The sequence below is a fragment of the Kogia breviceps genome, chromosome 9 (assembly GCF_026419965.1).
Source record: "Kogia breviceps isolate mKogBre1 chromosome 9, mKogBre1 haplotype 1, whole genome shotgun sequence".
Lineage (NCBI taxonomy): Eukaryota > Metazoa > Chordata > Mammalia > Artiodactyla > Physeteridae > Kogia > Kogia breviceps.
Window position 1 is genome coordinate 12,036,521 of NC_081318.1, and position 19,571 is coordinate 12,056,091.

Genomic DNA, 19,571 nt, shown 5'->3' on the forward strand with positions numbered 1-19,571 from the left:
GCAAAGTGAAAAAGGAGTAATGATGTAAGAGTTTAAAGAAAAGGTTTTCACTTTATATTCTTAGTGAGTTAAAAGCAGATACGGAAACTATTTTTAAAGGTTGGGATGAAAAGGGAGTGTGAAAAAAAAAAAGAAAAGCACTATAGCCAAAATAAAATCTCAGTCATGCAGAAAGAAAAAAATTGACTTAAGACTCCAGGAAAAACAAACCAGTGAAATATAACATGAACCTGGGAAGACATTCCATGTGAGACATAAATAGATTATTTTTTAAATAACAGAGAAGATAAAACATCTGAAAAATACAAAAGGGGATTCTAACCTTAAAATGACAGTAATACCAGAAAGAGAAGACAGATTAAAAACACAAGAGAAGAAAAATAAAAAATTAACTAAATTTATTTCAGTATCTGGCACAGGCTAAGTACTTTAAAAAAAAATAAATTCATTTATTTTATTTTTGGCTGCATTGGGTCTTTGTTGCTGTGCGCGGGCTTTTCTCTGGTTGTGGCGAGTGGGGGCTACTCTTTTTTTTTTGGGGGGGGGGTATGCGGGCCTCTCACTGTTGTGGCCTCTCCCGTTGCGGAGCACAGGCTCCGGACGCACCGGCTCAGCGGCCATGGCTCACGGGCCCAGCCGCTCCGCGGCATGTGGGACCTTCCCGGACCGGGGCACGAACCCGTGTCCCCTGCATTGGCAGGCGGACTCTCAACCACTGCGCCACCAGGGAAGCTTGTTGTGGAGCATGGGTTCTAGGTGTGCGGGCTTCAGTAGTTATAACACGTGGGCTCATTCGTTGTGGCTCTCAGGCTCTAGAGCACAGGTTCAGTAGTTGTGGCACACGGGTTTAGCTGCTCCGCAGCATGTGGGATCTTCCCGGACCAGGGCTCGAACCCGTGTCCCCTGCACTGGTAGGCAGATTCTTAACCACTGCACTGCCAGGGAAGTCCACTGCTAAGTACTTAATGAATATTTATTACATAGTTGAATTAACTTTAAAAAAAACTCATGAAACTGACAATTTAACAAAACTGATAGGCAGAACTCAATACCAAGATATATTCTGGTAAAAGTTTTCCAGTGAGTACCTTATAAATTTATACACACACACACACACACACACACACACACACAGTTCATTTTTAACAAGAGTCAAAGTCAAGATGTGTTCATATTCCTTTTCTGGGGCATTGATTAATGAGAAGGTCCATAGCTGTAGAATAATACCTTCACAGTGCTCAGAAGAAAAGGATAAAACACTATTGATCAGCTTCAAAAAGCCATTCCCAACTCTTCTCGTTAGCTACCTGAAATCTTGAGGCTGAGAAGCTTAAATAATTGCCCTCCTAGTCTTTCTTACAGTCAGGAGTGGATACCCAAACCTAATTTTGCTTCATGAGAAGGAAATAGAATTCTGCTTGGGGCACTTCTGAGAAAGCTTTTGGATTTCTGATAAAAGGGCACAGATTTGGCTGATGTGGCCCTTTCTCGTCTGTCTTGCTTTGAAATCATCCCTTGGACATTGTACTGGTTTCCTACCAAATGCCACAAAAAACTTAGCAGCTGAAAACAACACAAAGGTATTATTTTACCGTTCTGGAGGTCAGATATCTGAAATAGGTCTAGCTGGGCTAAAAAAAAAGAAAAAATAAATCAAGATGTAAGCAGGTCTGTGTTCCCTCTGGAGGCACTGTTTCCTTGACATCTCTAGTGCAATGTCCAGAGGCCACTGCATTCCTTAACTCATGAATTTCTCTGTCTTTAAAGCCAGCAATGTTGGGCTGAGTTCTTCTCACTGACTCTCTTCTCTCTCCCTTTTCTACTTATAATCACTTGTGTGATTATATTGGATCCACCCAGATAATCCAGGATAATTCTCTCCATCTCCAGGTCAGGTAATTAGCAACCTTAATTCTATATGCAATCTTAATTCCCTACTGCCATGTGCACTCACATAATAGATTTCAAGGATTAGAATGTGGATATCTTTGGGGACCATTATTCTGTACCACAGACATGGTGGCTGGAGCTGCAGCAGCCATATTGGCAGCTGAGCCAAAGCCAGCCACCACATATACTGCTTGTTACATGAAAAAAAAACCCAAAAACCTGTAATTGTGATTTTTGTTACCTGCAGCTTCATACTTCTCTATTGAATATAGACTTAAATATTATATTCCCAGCTCAGGACCTATTCTTTTCAAGAGGCAAGATAAGGTCATTCTCGGACCTGCAAATTCTTGGAACATTTACTACTCAAGTCTCTTTTACAGCAAGACACACTGCAAATGTACTCTGAACAATTAAGAGATGAATAAGCAATTTCATTCTTCATTATGAAAGCTGTGATTGAGAAAAAGTGGTTATAATCACTGAAACTAAAGTTGTAGGATAAATAAAATACAAAACAAAATACAAACCTGCAAATCACTAAGCAATAAAAAGAGGAACACTAAGTAATTGAGAGTGATTATGGGAACAAAAGTAAAATATTCAATGTAAATATAAAAGAAAGTTTTTTTTTGAAAGGAGATTTTAAACTCTAGATTAGTATAATCCAAAGTATGAAAGGGAAATAGCAAAGATGGGGATGTCATCAGTGTTAACTTCCTTGACATCATCAAAGGAAGTCAATCGTTACTGTTGGCATAATTAGGTTAAAAGGCTTTCAATGTTTTAAGATAATCATGTAAGATTATCTTTAAAATAGGGTGTTAACCTTACAAACCATAGACAAAAGATAAAGGTAAATGGATATGGTTCATTCATGCAAAGGCAAAATATACAAAAGATAACAAGGAAGCATTAAAATGTGGAAAACATGGACTTCCCTGGTGGCGCAGTGGTTGAGAGTCCGCCTGCCGATTCAGGGGACGCGGGTTTGTGCCCCGGTCCGGGAAGATCCCACGTGCCGCGGAGCGGCTGGGCCCGTGAGCCATGGCCGCTGAGCCTGTGCGTCCGGAGCCTGTGCTCCGCAACGGGAGAGGCCACAACAGTGAGAGGCCCGTGCAACGCAAAAAAAAAAAAAAAATGTGGAAAACATAATTAAAGTGACAGATGTCAAACCAAGTACACTGTCCTAATAAGCATTGTATTCTAGAACAATTTCCATGGTAAGTCAGTGGAATAAGTATGTTGTGAAAGTTCTTCAGGTAGCAAGTAACAAAAAGTCTCTTTCACATTTTGTAATATACTTAAATAATGAATTGTTGTCTTTTGCATTTCTGGAAATATTTATATAAATGAGATGGTATTGGGGGGGCACTTGACCCTTTAATTTCTCAAATAAAAATGGAACCATCAGTAACAGTACAAAATAATACTGTTAAAATTAAATATATAATTTTGAAATATTTAAACCATGGAGTTTAAATACACTCTCTCTCTCTCTCTCTCTCTCTCTCTCTCTCTCTCTCACACACACACACACACACACACACACACACACACACACACACACACGGAAGGAGACCATTGCTATCCTTCCCATTGCCCGCCTCTCCTCTTCTTCTACCCCTCTCTTTCCCTGCACCTTTGCAACCCAAGGAGAGATGCGAAAAGATGCTAATTTGCTTGCAGAATTGATTAGGCTCTTACAAGCAATAATTTCAAAAGCTTCATCTGAGTCTTTGTGCAGCTAAAGCAGCAATCATGGAAAAGGATAAAGCTTAGAACTGAGCTCACTTTTTATTTATTATAAACCCAACAGGATGCAGTGTGAAAGGGGGAGATGATTTAAAAAAATCATGGGATAGTCACATTCAAATTCAACAAAAATGTAGGCTTAAAGACGTTGATCACTTTAAATGAAAACATGAAATTGTTTATTTCCATGTTGGAAAATAGAGTACATTTCTTAACTGGATTATATTCATTCATTTCATTCAAAATAGATGAATGAAGTAGAGACATTTGACAGATAATGTAGAATGTTAAGTAAAACTAGTGGAAATTACAGAAATTTCCCATGTTAACGCTCATTAAATTCCTACAACAACACCAACTTTCCCTTTCTTCCCTCCGACAAATTTTTTAATTGCCTAGAAGCTTTTCTAACACTGCTGTTCATAATAATGTAATTACTAATTTTATTATGGGCAAGGTGGGCTTTACTAATTGTTAGATAATTAGGTTCTTTCTCCTTATAATTTTGTTCTGTACTTTTTATGAGAATTAATGTTTTGTCTTCTGAGTTGTGCTTTTCTGAATCACCACTACCTGTTGGATACTAGAAGAAAAAAAAAGTGGCATATTTATGTATCACTTTGGTTACAAGATGAAGAAGGAGAGTAGATTTAGTGCTACCCTGTGTTATCCTGCTGGAGACTCCCCCAGAGTAAAGTAAATAGCTCAAAGTATCCCCCCAAGAGATGTTAGAAAACCAGATTACTTTAATGCAGTATGTGTAAGAGGAATAGAAAAATGAGATATCAATGCTACATTCCTTGAAAAGAAAGGCAACACTTACTGTTGCTTAAACTAATCGTTCTACTTAGAGGGATTTTTCTCTCTTTTGTCATCTAGGTAACTCCTATTTATTCTTAAAAATCTCAGCTGAAAGCCCAGAAATAAACCCTCACATATATGGTCCATTGATTTTTGAGGAGTGTGCTAATATCCTTGAAAGAGGAAAGGACAATCTGTTCAACAAATGGCACCGGAAAAACTGGCCAAAGACTGAAGTTGGACCCTTACCTTACATTATATATGAAAATTCAAGTGAATCAAAGAACTAAACTTAAGAGCTAAAACTATAAAACTCTTAGAAGAAAGCATTGGGGAAAATCTTTGTGACTTTGGATTTGGCAACGATTTCATGGACATGACACCAAAAGCCAGGCACACACACACAAAGATCAATTGGACTTCATCAAAATTAAGAACTTTTGTATATCAAGGGATAATATCAAGAAACCAAAATGATAATGTAAAGAATGGAAGAAAATATTTGCAAATTAAATATCTGGTATGCGTTTAATATCCAGAATATGTAAAGGACTCCTAAAACTCAACAACAAAAAAGACCCAACAGCCCAATTCAAAAATGGGCAAAGGACTTGAATAGACATTTATCCAAAGATATACAAATGTCCAATAAGCACATGAAAAGATACTCAACATCATTCATCATTAGGGAAATGCAAATCAAAATCACGAGATACCACTTAATATTTACTAAGATGGCTATAATTTTAAAAATGGAAAATAAGTGTTGGTAAGGATGTGGAGAAGTTGGACCTCTTGTGTACTGCTGGTGGGAATGTAAAATGATGCAGCAGCTATGGAAAACTGTTTGGCGGTTTTCTAAAAAGTTACACATAGAACTGCCACACGACCCAGCAATTTCACTCCTGTGTATATGCACAAAAGGATTGAAAGCAGGAACTAGAACATATGTTCATAGCAGCATTATTCACAATAGCCAAAAGGTAGGAACAATCCAAGGGAACAGATGAACAGATAAACAAAAGGTAGTATATACATATGATGAAATATTATTCATCCAGAAAAGGGAATGACACTGTGACATATGCTACCAGGATGGACCTTGAAAATATTATGCTTAGGGAAATAAGCCAGATATAGAAGGACAAATATTGTACAATTCCAGTTTTATGAGGCATCTAGAAGCAGCAAATCCATAGTGACAGAAAATAGAATAGAGGCTGGCAGGGGCTGGGAGGGAGGGAGGAAGGAATAATTTTTGCTTAATAGGTACAGAGTTTTGTTGGGGAAGATTAAAATTTTTGGATATAGATACTGCTGATGGCTACACAGCGTGGTGAATGTATTTAATGCCACTGAATTGTGGTTAAAATGATAAATGTGGAGTTATGTATATTTTATAACAATTAAAGAATCTCAGCTCACAGATGGCTGTTTCAGGGAAAACTTCTGAAATCCTATTATACTCACTCACAGTAGACTATGCTTTTTCTTTCATCACTTTTATCCTACTTTGTAAATATGTATTTATCTGTGTAGTTTTTGAGGAATGTCTTTCTCTTCTCCAGGACTGTGTGATCCATAATGATTTCCATGTCAGGTTTGCTAACTTATCTCCCAGCCGTGTCTAGCCCATTGAATTAATTTGGCATAAAAGTTTTTATTGAATTAATTTTTCCAGTATTAAGGAAGGAAACTAAAATACAATCTTGAGTACCACATGCATCGCAATTATCTAAACCTTTCCTAGCTATGACATTTATAGAGCTAATTTTTTTTTTTTTTTTTTTTTTTTTTTTTTTTGCGGTACGCGGGCCTCTCACTGCTGTGGCCTCTTCTGTTGCGGAGCACAGGCTCCGGACGCGCAGGCTCAGCGGCCATGGCTCACGGGCCCAGCCGCTCCGCTGCATGTGGGATCTTCCCGGACCGGGGCACGAACCCGCGTCCCCTGCATCGGCAGGCGGACTCTCAACCACTGCGCCACCAGGGAAGCCCTATAGAGCTAATTGTAATAGGTCATTAAAAAATATAATTTAGCAAATGTGGCATGATTATGCCACACACAAATGCAGAGAGAGAAGGAAGCCTAATTATTCTATTGTTACATCACATAATTATCCATGATCGAATTATAGATTGTAGAAGAGATCATTATTCCTAATGGTCTCCAAGAGCCGTCATTTTCTTTAATCGGAATTTGGTAGGGATTAAGTGATTTGGAAGGGACACGGCAACACATTCTGATTTTAGGTGATTCACCTGAAGACTGATAATCACGGTAAGTGAACAAAGTTTCCTCTGAGAATCTACATGTCTTCTAACAGCCTTCAAATAAATTAACAGAGTGGGAAATATGATGGACTTCTATGCCTAATAATTTGCAATAAATTTTCTTGCAACTATTAATGGTTCAAGGGATGAACAACAAAAAAGCGCGGTTTGCTCCTGTTTTTACTTTTCTTTTCTCATTTGACTAGAAAGTTTAAGATTTTAGAATAGCTTCTTCGGTGAATGATTTAGATGCTGAATACCTGGCAGGATATTGACAAAATTTATTCTGTAAGCGTATTTAAAAACCACTTCTCCTTCTAGTCAACTGCGTTTTCTTTTTCGAGTAGTAATGATAGTGGTGGTGAGGCTGGTAGATTCAGTGCTACTTACAACGGGAAATTTCTCTAGTTTACGTTAACTATATTGAAGGTATTTTACTACGTGCCTATTCCTTCTTAATCTGCTTTGTTATTAATACGTGTGTTCTCCACTTGTGTCGCTTTGTCTATTTTTCCAAATAGAAACAAGTTCATGTCTTTGTAAATAAATGATTAAGACTGTTTTTGTTGGGACTCTGATAAGTGTGTGTGTGCTTCTGATGTGTGTCTTTCTCTGTGATCTAGGGTTTTTCCATCTGTTAAATGTCATTGAATAGTTTCCAAAAAAGGCTGCTAAGAAACTGGTTGGCAGAGAACAACATTCAAACAGTAGAAGTTAGTATAACATGACGGAGAATGTTTGGGGTTTTTTTCCTCTTAACAGCTGGTTTGAAAATTCTCCTTAGGGAAAGCTGTTTTGTTGTGCTGTTTGGAGGAAACGTATTGGTAAGCTATCTGGGGTAAGAGCAATTGCAACACGCGTGCTCAAATACAGCAGACTGTTCCCAAGCTGCCCCCTATATCCAGGGCTTAAATCAGGTGGGCTGTCACTGCTGTCACTTTTTTTTTTGGCTATTATCTGCACATGTAAATTTGAGTATAGAGACATGGGCAGGGCTGAATTGCTTTACATAATAAAGGGGTGAGTGTTTAGGGGTTTGTATTTAATTATTTTTAAAATAGCAATTAGATGGAAATTTCAGGATACTAAAGGGAAAAAAAGAGCTGTCAAAGGAAATCATGCTTTCTTCTCAATAAAAGGTACTGGTCAAAGATGCAGCTGTCAGCAACACCACTTCCTGTCTCTGGCTTCATCATTGAGGGTGGGGTGGGTAAGGAAAACAGAGGTGTTGGTGGTGGCCTCACAGCTGGATCTCCGCAGGCTCCTATTCTACCAAAAGGAGGGTATATCATGGTCATAAGTGTTACTCTACCTTGGGCAGGACCCTTATGTTTGTTTCCAGGAGTCTTAAGGGAAAATCCATTAAGGATTTAAAACAAAAACTTTTTGGCTGTGCCACAGGCATGTGGGATCTTAGTTCCCAGACCAGGGATTGAACCAGCACCCCTTGCATTGGAAGCGTGGAGTCTTAACCACTGGACCACCAGGGAAGTCCCAACGTTTATTTTTGTCTTATTTAAAATGTTAAAGGGTAACTTTCTTTCTAATCTACTAATGAAGCAAAATTGTAAGCAAACCAGATCCCTGAAGAAACTATTGGCGGATGAGGGCATGTATCTTTAAAAAAAGGATGCAAAGACCCTGAGTTACTGTTCTTTAGATCATGGTCATAGGCTGTTAGTACCTGAGTTACTGTTCTTAAGATCATGGTCCTAGGCTGTTAGTACCTGTGCTCCTTTTTTTAAAATGTAAAAATCACCATATAGCTTTGCCTGGAGGGCCACTTGAAGATTTTCATGTGCACTCTGAGATAGAAGGAGGAGGATCTGGGGAAATAAAAAAGACACAGTAACGCTGAAGGGAGAGAATTCAGGGGGGAGGCGTCGGGTGATGAGTTCTGCCTCAATATTTGCAACTAGATGTAACCTGTGTCACCTCCTGGTCAAGAAGCTTAATAAGCAGATGTACTTCATCTATGATCTCTTTTCTGTTTACTGACTTGATATAAATGAGTAGAATGATCTTGGAAGTCACATTTTTTAAAAGGCAGATGAGAAAAATAACAACTCCATGGTCTCTGAAATATTCCTTAAATGGGTATTAGAGTTTGCTTGTTATAGCCATGAAAGTTACCCTGGTATCCTCTGGTGGTTTATGAAATCAGAGATTGTTTATGTGGATGCAACAGTCCAAGGATCAGAGAAGGCAGCTATCTAATTTTTAGCAGATAGAATAGTGGTTTGAGTGGGACATACTTGAAAATTAACATGTGAGCCACTGTTCCAGAGTTCTTCCCATTATGTGTATGTCGCAGGGAAGGGAGGAAAAGAAAGCAGTGAATAACGCAAAACATGGCTGCCTCAGTCCTTGCTTCCATAGCTGGTCATGAAGTCTAAATGAACAGTCATCGCACCCTTCTTATACACACCCCACCCTGCACCAAATTCCATTTTCCTTTTACCCTCCACCAGCATCTTAGCAAGACAGAGTTCTTTTTTGGTTGGATGAATCACACCTTCATTCCCAGAGGATCTGAGCCTGTGGGGTCCTGGCTTCACTGGGATGCTGCAGTTTTCATTATCTAGGGATACTGGATAGAGGGGTACTACCAGGCATCCCAGGGGATGCTCTGGGTTCTAGGCATGGTCCTGCTTGATACCATTATGCAACAGCTCCTAGACTTCCTTTAGGATCATTCACTCAAGTTAACACAGGGACAACTTTATGAATATATGTCAAAAACATGTACCCATTATTGCTAAACTTTTCCCCACATGCTTTTCATCTTTTTAATGTGTTTGGGTTTTTTTGGGGGGTGGCCTACTTTTTTGCAGCTTTTCTCCTGAAATTTTCATTTAAGTCATAGTTTTTTACTTCCAGTGACTCTCTCATTGATTTTTCCATTTTATCCTTTTGTTAATCAGTGAATACAATATATCCTCAAACTTTTCTGAAAAGAAAAAAGAGACTTAGAATTCAGTTAAGGTCCCTGTCTTTGCCCTTGATGGAAGAAATTTTCACATATTCAGGTACGGGGAAGTCATTCTGGCTTATACATAATTTGGCTTGAACGCCATGCTAACTAAAACAGCCTGTCTTATGGCCTGTCAAACATACATTGTACATCTGTTTTAACCATTAAAGGAAAGAGTGTCGCTCATCCAGTTATACAAAGCATTAAGTTGCAATTCACCGCAGTCACCCACAACAGTGTGCCTTGAGGGGCATTTAGGCTGGGAAAACAGAATGAAGCATTCTATTCTTTGGATTTACAGGCTCTGGCTCCTACAAAGTTAAGATGCATATCTAAGGAAGAATCTCAGTGACCTCAGATTCTTGCATCTTCCCATACAAAGAAAAACACTAAAATCATTAACTCGAGATCTTGTGATCATCAGTAATCTTTCACAGGGATGTATGCTTGACTACGGAAGAATTCGAGTGTATATATACTGGCTCTTCTCCTACCTCTTTGGAACCGTCCCCTCAAAGCTGCTGCGAGGCTGTTTCCCAGACTATAGTCCTCAGTTTAGACTGAATAAAGCTCTCTTCTAGGGCTTCCCTGGTGGCGCAGTGGTTAAGAATCTGCCTGCCAATGCAGGGGACACAGGTTCAAGCCCTGGTCTGGGAAGATCCCACATGCCGCGGAGCAACTAAGCCCGTGAGCCGCCAACTACTGAGCCTGCACGTCTGGAGCCTGTGCTCCGCAACGGGAGAGGCCGTGACAGTGAGAGGCCCGCGCACCGCGATGAAGAGTGGCCCCCGCTCGCCGCAACTGGAGATCAAGTCCTCAAACAGAAACCAAGACCCAACACAGCCAAAAATAAATAAACAAATCAAAAACAAAAAAACCTCTCTTCTATTCTTATTATGGATTGTTTATTGATTATTTGTGTCAGCAGCCTGAACTATCTCTGTTTCCTCTGGAGTCAATATTCCATTTTATTTGGTCTTGTCCTTTATATTACTACATAAGGAAGAGTAATTAATAATACCTGTTATAACAGTCCCCCAATTCTTAGTGCTTTAACCCTGCAGGAGTCGTGGGTTCTTTGTTTGTTTTGTTTAGTTTTCTCTTCACCTAAAGGCCGGTGCGTATCTTTCTGGTCTGGAGGCTCAGCTGTGCAGCTGTTCTATGAGGGGGTGACCCTGAGATCCAGCACATGGCTAAGCAAAGCTTCTCACTGTTGTCACAACAGGTGAAGTGGAAGATCACCTGTGGGAGATTTGGTGTTTGAGGCCAAGCCTGGAAATGGCATATGTTTCTACTCACACCCCACTCTTCAGAACTAGTTGGCTGCATCTGGATGCAAGGGGTCTCGGAAAGGAAATTTTCCTGGACTCCCAAGAGGTTAATAAAATGGCTTGATAGATCTGTATTACTGTCTTTGCCACAGCTGTTTCTCTCGAAAAACCAAATGTCTACTGATACCCAGTCGTCCAATCATGTTCATGAAATAAACATAAATTACCTGTAACTGACCACATTTCCTCTGATAGTGTGGCCTCTCCCGGGCCCGAGAAGATTGCACGCGCTCTGTGTGGGTGTGGTGTGTGGACTGCCAGGCTTTACGGTAAGCAAGCTGGCAACCTCTTCTAGAAGCCATTGCCCCTCTTTGGTTGACAGTTTAATTCCTCTGAAAGGTATTTTTCCACCTTCACGTTACAGACATTTTCCTTAAACGCCTTCATAAGTGCAGAGGTCAGAAAGGAGGCTCTGACTCAGCAGCCATTGAAGGTATAGTTCTTAAACCAATTGTCTTGCATTAAGTTCTTTCTCACGCTCTGACTGCACCCCTGTGGACTTAAGGAACTCTGTCCACAGCTGCTGTAGCCCTGCCTCAGCTGCTGCTTTCTCCTTTAGCCGTGCTGAGCTGTGTCTCTGTTCACCCTCATTTATATATCAGTTTGGCTGTAGCCATCTTTGATCTTTCAGAAACTCATAAAACCTTGCTTTGCTAGTATTTTCCTTCCAGTGCTCAGCAATCATATTAATTTCTTCACTTTTATGCTCTTTACCAAAACTTATATTTCAACAGTTTGTTGCCTTTTGCTTTTGGACGGAAGGGAGATAAATGATTTTCTTCAAACCCTCATCTTGAACTAAAAGCTCTATGTTTTTCACGTAGGAATAAATGATTTTTCCATGCCTATATAACTATGTTCTGTATCATTAAATAGTCTCCTAAAACAAGTTACGATATGTGAAAAATATTCCATTTCATAGAATACTTCTATACAGGGATACTTCGAATTGTATCCCTCCCCTCTGAAGTCCCAAACAACTTTCTCTGGTTGAATATTTAACTTATTTCAGTATTGTTTTTGACAATTACAAACAACCCTGCAATTGACATTCTTATACGTGGGATGTTAAATGTCTGATGACTTTCTTAGATCAAATTTCTTGAAGTGGACTCACTGACCCCAAAGATCTTTTGCTTTTTGATGACTTTATGTATGTATACCAAATTGCCCTACTGAAATACCATCCTGTCTTATAAGCCCATCAGCAGTAGGTATTATCATTTTAAAAAATATTTGCCAATTTATTTTACCGCTAGCACTTACTAACTGAGTGCCTTCATTTCCTCAACTGTAAGATATGGTCTGGGTATCAGAGTCTTGTAAAGATTAAACATATACTTCATACATGCCTCTTACAATCTAAATATGCAGTAAATTTTGTTTCAAAAGTAATGAATTATTAAGAAAATAAAAGAATCAGCTGTCTGCCTCTCAAAATCATTATGAGGATTAAATGAGATAATATATGTAAAAACACACAGAAGTCACTGAGGGGGAGTGGATAATGCGACCCCCAAATGTGCTACTTTGCCATGTGGATTGTTTTGAGCTGATGACAATCAAAGCCTAAGAGACTCAGTAAGAGGTGTTTTGGTTTGTTTGTTTGACACCTCCTTTAGATGCCTAAAAGAACTTAGATAGAGGGCCTCTACCAGGAAGAGAGCTAATACCAGAGATAACTTTTTATATCAGAAAGACTCAGCTGCAGGGCATGGCAAACATCTGCTCTTCCCATCTTCCTGTGACTTATATCCCTTCCCTTTGAAGTCCCCAAACCCCTACCCCCTTCACCTTTGTCAGTTGCCTTACTGTCTGAGAGGCTCTTATCTTTCGGGTTCCTGTATGTATGAAATTTCTTTTTCTTTCTCCTGTTAATCTGTCTAATGCCAGTCTAATTGCTGGACCAGCCAAAGAACCGAGAATAGAGGAAGGGAAAAGATTTCCTCCCCTTCACGGTATACATGGAGTATTTAAATGTTAAGTATTATTGCTCTCTCCCTCCTTCTAATCCAGGCCTCTTGAATGCAAGAGTAATGTAAATCCCCAGGACCTAGCTAGGACACAGGGAAAGCAAGCACGCCACGTGGGCAGCTCTGGGCAGGTGGTCTGATTGACCCATTACTGAAGATGATCAAAGAGACCAACGGAGGATTGGCCTTGGAGAATTTATTTCCCCTGGCCCAAGCATTCAGATTTCCTTTTAATTACAGGCTTATTGGAACATCTGTGTGTGAGCAATTTATCGACAAGACTGTCGTCATCTGCTCCCTGTACACCACCCCTGTGTCTAAGTGATTTTCTGCTCGGCCCCATTCCCATCGAGTCTTTATATGAATACAACCCAGGTACACGGAGGACACATTTCTAGTTCCCTCAAGAGCCCTGGGGGTTTTGATAACAAGTTGGCAGGAAGGAAGGGACAGAGCTTCGAAAAAAATAAAGAAGAAAGACCTAGCTTAATAAACATTGTGGGTATTTAAAGGGATAACCATGAATATGGAAAGATGAATCGTACAATTATTAGAAAGTTAGGTCCAGAAATTATAGGACAAAGAGAACTTGGGTTGAACAAGTGAAACGATTGTCCAGAGGTGCCTCTGCCTTCACTTTTTCTATAGATTTAGGGTCTTTGGGATGAAATGCTGGCTACACAGAATATTTTATATTAGGAGCCTTGTTTTCTTCTTCCTCTTTTCTTTTCCCTCTGTTCTTCCTGTCCTGCAGTACACCCTCATCTGTTAAAAGCAGCCATTGTTTTACATCAACGTTCAGCTCTATAATACACTTGATTATGAATAATTGTCACTAGACCCACTCAAGCAGTCCTTGTGTCCTGCTTTGTGTCCTACATCTGTGCCCTGAAATCAACTCTGAGCACTGTCCATGTGTTGTCTTATGAAGTCAGTGAGCGAGGCAAGTGTCTAAAACAAGGATGTCCTGTCTGAGTTTATATCAATCAGGTTATGCATTCTTCTGCTGATAAGAGATGTTAAATAATCATGGCTTTAAAAAAACCCAGTTTTTAAAAATTTGCATAAAAGGAGCCCAGAGTGAGGCAGTCTAGAGCTGGTAAAAAGGCTTTGAGGTGATTTTGGGCAAGATAGAGTTTTCTCTTTCACATAAAAGCATGAATGTAAGTAGTTCAGGGCAGTTGTAGAAGCTGCACGGTGATCTAGGGCCCAGAATGACTTTCTGCTTTGTACTTCCTAGAGTACTAATAACCCAAGATTGAGTGAAAGACATCCCACTGAGGTACCAAGAAGCAGGATAGAGGAAGGGGAAAGAATGGACATATTGACTTCCTTTCAGGACTTTTAGTGAAAGCTGCACACATCACTGGACCTTACATAACATGGCCAGAGCTAAGTCACTTGACTACGCCCCGCTATAAGCAAATCGGGAAAAAAAAAATTTTATGTACTCAACTAAACTTAATTGTGGTTTATGAGAGTAGAAGAAATAGAGAACAGATATTGGGGGACAATTAGCAGATTTTTCCATAATAGAATATTTTACTTGGTAGAGAACATGGAAAAATAAAGGAGATGATAAAGTCATCTAGACGATAAAGTCATAAAGGAGATGATAAAGCCCCTCTGCTTGTGCTTCCTGCACATGTTGTGATTCCCCTCATGCTTCTTTTTTTTATTTTATTTTATTTTTTTATTTTTTATTTTTTTTTGCATTATGCGGGCCTCTCACTGTTGTGGCCTCTCCCGTTGCGGAGCACAGGCTCCGGACGCGCAGGCCTAGCGGCCATGGCTCACGGGCTTAGTTGCTCCGCGGCATGTGGGATCTTCCCGGACCAGGGCACGAACCCGTGTCCCCTGCATCGGCAGGCGGATTCTCAACCACTGCGCCACCAGGGAAGCCCTCCTCATGCTTCTTTGTATCCAATGCTTCTTTCCAAAGAGGAGTGTTGTTTTTTCCTCACTCTCACCCACTCCTGTTCCAACTATCCCTCATATTAGGTTCTCAAGTCCTATTTTTTCATTCCGTGAGCACGGAGGTTCAAATCCTGGCTCTACCATTACCAAGCTGTGAGTGTCAAGTGAGGAAAATTGTTTAGCAACCTTAGAACTCATTATTTTCATTCATAAGTGTAATGGGTTGCCTTTAAGGAATTATGAGGGCCTCTCATTGTGGGAATTAATGAATCTGTGGACTCATGGGTGGACTGAAAATATTTACCCAGACTGACAGTTCCCAATGTAATTAACAAAAGAGATCATTTCATTTTTACATAAATATAATTCGAGTTCAAAAATGATAGTAATTATTTATTTAGTCTAGAGACAATAGGTAATGCTGTGTAATCATTTCCTGTGTTAAGAGCCAAGTGCCCTCCCTCTTCTAAGCCCTGTTGCCCAGGGCCCCTCCTTTAATGAGAGTCTTATAATCACTCATCCTTCCCAGACCTCCTTCACCTATTTGCCTGTGTTTGCTGCCCTGCCTTTAGTTGGAAACTGCTCCCAAGGCCTTGGTCTCCGCCCTCTGCTGATGTGGTCAATATCACTTTGCCAGCTCCATCCTTCTTTCTTCACTTCCTTCCTCGCTTCCTCCCTCCCTCTTTCCCTCCCTTCCTCCCCCACCTTTCCCTTATTCCCCATCCCTTTCTATCTTTGTTTGGCACATTCAGGCTGTATTTTATCTAGTCGTATGCATCTCAGAGGTTACTGACTTATTTATCTATATTTAGCATATCTTACGAATGCTGCCAATGTCTCGCAAGATACCTGCCTCTACACTTAGTTTCTTTACCCTCTTTGTTTTCTTGTCTCTATAACAGATTCTAACATTCTCATAATGTTAGATATGTAACATACATAAATGTTAGATATATGCCATATGCAAGTAATATGCCATATGCACATTATAAATATTTTTAATTCCTTCTTTGGTTTTTCATTACATTGAAAAATTTGCAGTCTAGACCAGTTGTACAGCACCGGCTTATTTCCTTAATCTTTATCTTTTTATCCTTTACTTTCCTTGGACTTGGGACATTGTTAGGAAGAAATACAGGAGTTCACATGACCTCGACAAACCTCTGCTATGAAAATACCACAATCGGGCCTTCTTCTTCTTAATGTTGTTTGTTTTTTCCTTCATAATTATAGCTTCATTAAACCTAGAGATAGTGGCCACACCTAGGGCTTTTACGGAACATGCAGAAGCCAACTCTCTTTTTCTCTTGGGTGTGCGTGTGTGTGTTTTCCGTATGGTGACACAGCCTTCTACTGTAGAGCTTGCCTCAGCTATTTCACCAAGGACCTGAGGGATGGTTTGGAGGAGAAATGGAGGAGGGACACCCTATCACTAATATCTTACTGACTGCTTTATTCATCCATTAGCAGGACCACACCTCACCTTAACGTCTTAGTTTTCAAAATCCTTAGGGAAGGATGGAGCTTTACTTCTCCAAAGACCACACCCTAGCAATGCAGGAATGCCTAGGTTACTCTAAATGTTCACTTGGCTTCCATCAAGCATTGGGTCATATCAAATGTCATATTTATGTCTTTATGGGTAGAGAGGTATTACAATTAAATATACTTCCAATACAGACATTTTAATGAGTAAGGTTTCACAGACATACTCAGATACTATGCCCATTGTTTTTTTTGTTTGTTTGTTTGTTTGTTTGTTTGTTTGGTTTTTTTTGCGGTATGCGGGCCTCTCACTGCCGTGGCCTCTCCCGTTGCGGAGCACAGGCTCCGGACGCGCAGGCCCAGCGGCCATGGCTCACGGGCTTAGTTGCTCCGCGGCATGTGGGATCTTCCCGGACCAGGGCACGAACCCGTGACCCCTGCAACGGCAGGCGGATTCTCAACCACTGCGCCACCAGGGAAGCCCCGGGAAGCCCCGCCCATTGTTTTTTACCACTGTGATCAAATGAAGTATAAGAAAAAAAAAAGTGGAGGAAAGTTTCTTGATCAAAGTGCATATCCCTAGTCCCTTTCTGAGCCCTGAGTAGATCTGCTACTGACTTCTGGCTGCATCTTATGCTTCAATAAATCAGCTGGTAGTCCTCAGACAATGTTCCTAGAAATTTTGTTTTTTCTCCTTGGTGTAACCTTCACTGTATGTTTTTTCCTAAATTCCACATAAGCACATAGTGGATATCTTCTATCTAGATTTTTGTGTGTGTATATATATGTGTATATGTGTGTTTGCTTGTCTTGTTTTATTATAACCAGCTCTTCAAGCAATTTGTTTCTCTTGCTATTTTCTTAGAATCTTGTTTTATTTCTAGAATCATAGACTCTACAACCATTCCAAGAGTAGGCATGTATTTACTTAATAACATTTTTTTAATGAACTGCCTTTGCAAAGATATAAGGTCATCTAATCTAATCTTTCATCCACTGGCTGTTGATTCCATGTTCTGTAGGAGGTTCTGAGGGTATCTGCTGACCATTCAGCCTAGGGGGAGCATGTTATCTACAACAATGTCCGGCACAGAGTATGCACTCAATAATGTTTGTTACAATCATCATTATTATTATTTTTGTACTTTGATTAAACTTACCTTGGAAATCTTTTCTTTCTCATATTCCCGATCCCGTCACAACTTTTCCTGTGAGCATATCTGGCTTTGCTTAGAGGCCCTTGTTTCGCAGAATCACCTGGGAATCCTGAAATTCTCAGTGTCTGTGAAATCCTCAATGTCTTTCAAATATCTGAAAGGTACATGTTAACAGTAAACCCAATTTTGTGGTTCTTTTGTCTCCTCAACACTCTTGTGAAGAGGAAAATTTTAAAAAAAATTTCATCCCTTGCTTCCGATCCTAGCATTTTCTTGTTTCTCTCTCCATGGGGGAAGCAAAATCAACCTCTCGCATTGCCATGGCTCTTCACCACGACGACGAGCTTCGGGAGACAGACTGCCTGGCTGGGTCTCTTGTCTCAACTACTTGCTAATCTTGTGGCCACGGGCAGAATCATCTAACTCATCTGTGCCTGGGCTGTCTGCAGAGAGGGGGCTGACAGCTGCAGCATAGGGTCTTTGTCGGGATCAAGCTGTTAAACATTTCAACACTAGGAACAGCTCCCAAGAGTAAGAGTAAGCACTGATAGATATTAGGGAGGGAGAAATGCGTACCTCTCTGCACAGCCGCGACGTGAATCTGCTGCAGCCCTCACTCTATGCTGAGGAGTAATGTAGTGCAGACAATGAAACACAGGAGCTTTGCAATCGGTCCGCACTAGGTGGAGCCCAGGTGTCGCCGCTGTGGTGTGAGCTGGGGCACGTGACTTAGTCTCTCCAAGCCTCAGTGCCCTCGTTTGTTCACTGAGACAAATCCCAACCACCTGTCAGGATGGTGGAGCTTTACCTTAAGGGTGATAAGATGTGAAAACAACTTGATTGAACCCGAACACAGCAAATCCCAAAATACGTTATCTGTTAGAAAAAAGAAGTTGCCCATTCCTTATATCTCTTTAGTCCACTAATTTTTAAAACTTGTTTGGGGAATTTCTTTATCATTTATTTTCAACTGGCACATGAATTTTACTGTTATTGTTCTAAAACACTTTTTAAAGTGACTCTTTACTTTCCTGAAACTTTTCCAAACTGTTTGTCTCAACTTCCCTCAGTAAAAGATAACACAGTTATAAGCTAGTACATACCTTTGAACACAGCAAGATTTTAAAGGGAGATCTCAGTGAAGTTTTCTCACATCCTCAACTGCTCTTTGTAATGACATCAAAAGTAAACATACCTGACCGGTCAAATAATTGTTGCTATTGATATGACTCATCGCAAGGCTTGCATTTGGAATCTTAGGGTGTGTGTATGAAAGAAAGTGTGTATGTGGTCATCGGCCTCTCCCCTCTTGAACTTGATTTTCCCACTTTGAGACACCTTGCTCCGGGAATGACAGCGACCAGACACCCTGGTTCTCATTATGACTTTCCCTGAATGGCTCTGCTTTTTGCTTCCCTCCCCAATTGTCTCCACACCCCAGTGAACCCCACCCCGAGCTCAGGGCACCACCCTTTCTCCTTGGATGACTTTGTTCTCATTAGCCATCCCGTTGGTAGCACCCAGTCTCGTCTGCAATGTGTTCATACTATGCAGTTGGTGTCTGCTCTGTTGCACATACTGTTTTTTTCCCGTAACGTTTTTCTAGATTCACAGCTTTGCCCTATCGAGTCCTCCTCTTTCAATACTGTTCCTCCTACTTTTCCCTCCCATTGAGAGCTCCCCCAAACCAGCATTATAAGAGGTAGTGAGTGGGGCTTCCCTGGTGGCGCAGTGGTTGAGAGTCCGCCTGCCGATGCAGGAGACACGGGTTCGTGCCCCGGTCCGGGAGGATCCCACGTGCCGCGGAGCAACTAAGCCCGTGAGCCATGGCCGCTGAGCCTGTGCGTCCGGAGCCTGCGCTCCGCAACGGGAGAGGCCACAGCAGTGAGAGGCCCGCGTACCGCAAAAAAAAAAAAAAAAAAAGTGGTAGGGGGTGGGTGGGACTGACCTTACTCTTGGCCGTTTCTCCCACCTTTCCTCTGGTCCTCGTTATTTTAAGTCTTTCCCTTTTTATGTC

General features: G+C 40.7%; 1 protein-coding gene across 2 annotated transcripts in view; it reads right to left on the reverse strand.

Annotated features, from left to right (window-relative positions):
- Nucleotides 1–19,571, reverse strand: part of EPHB6 (EPH receptor B6) — a 53,603-nt gene that overhangs the window by 22,249 nt on the left and 11,783 nt on the right. For both annotated transcript variants that reach the window (XM_067041962.1, XM_067041958.1), the window contains exons 2-3: nucleotides 18,131–18,362; nucleotides 17,558–17,708 (exon numbers count right to left, since the gene is read on the reverse strand). The gene's annotated coding sequence lies outside the window, so the exon portion shown is untranslated. The remainder of the gene's footprint in view (nucleotides 1–17,557; nucleotides 17,709–18,130; nucleotides 18,363–19,571) is intronic.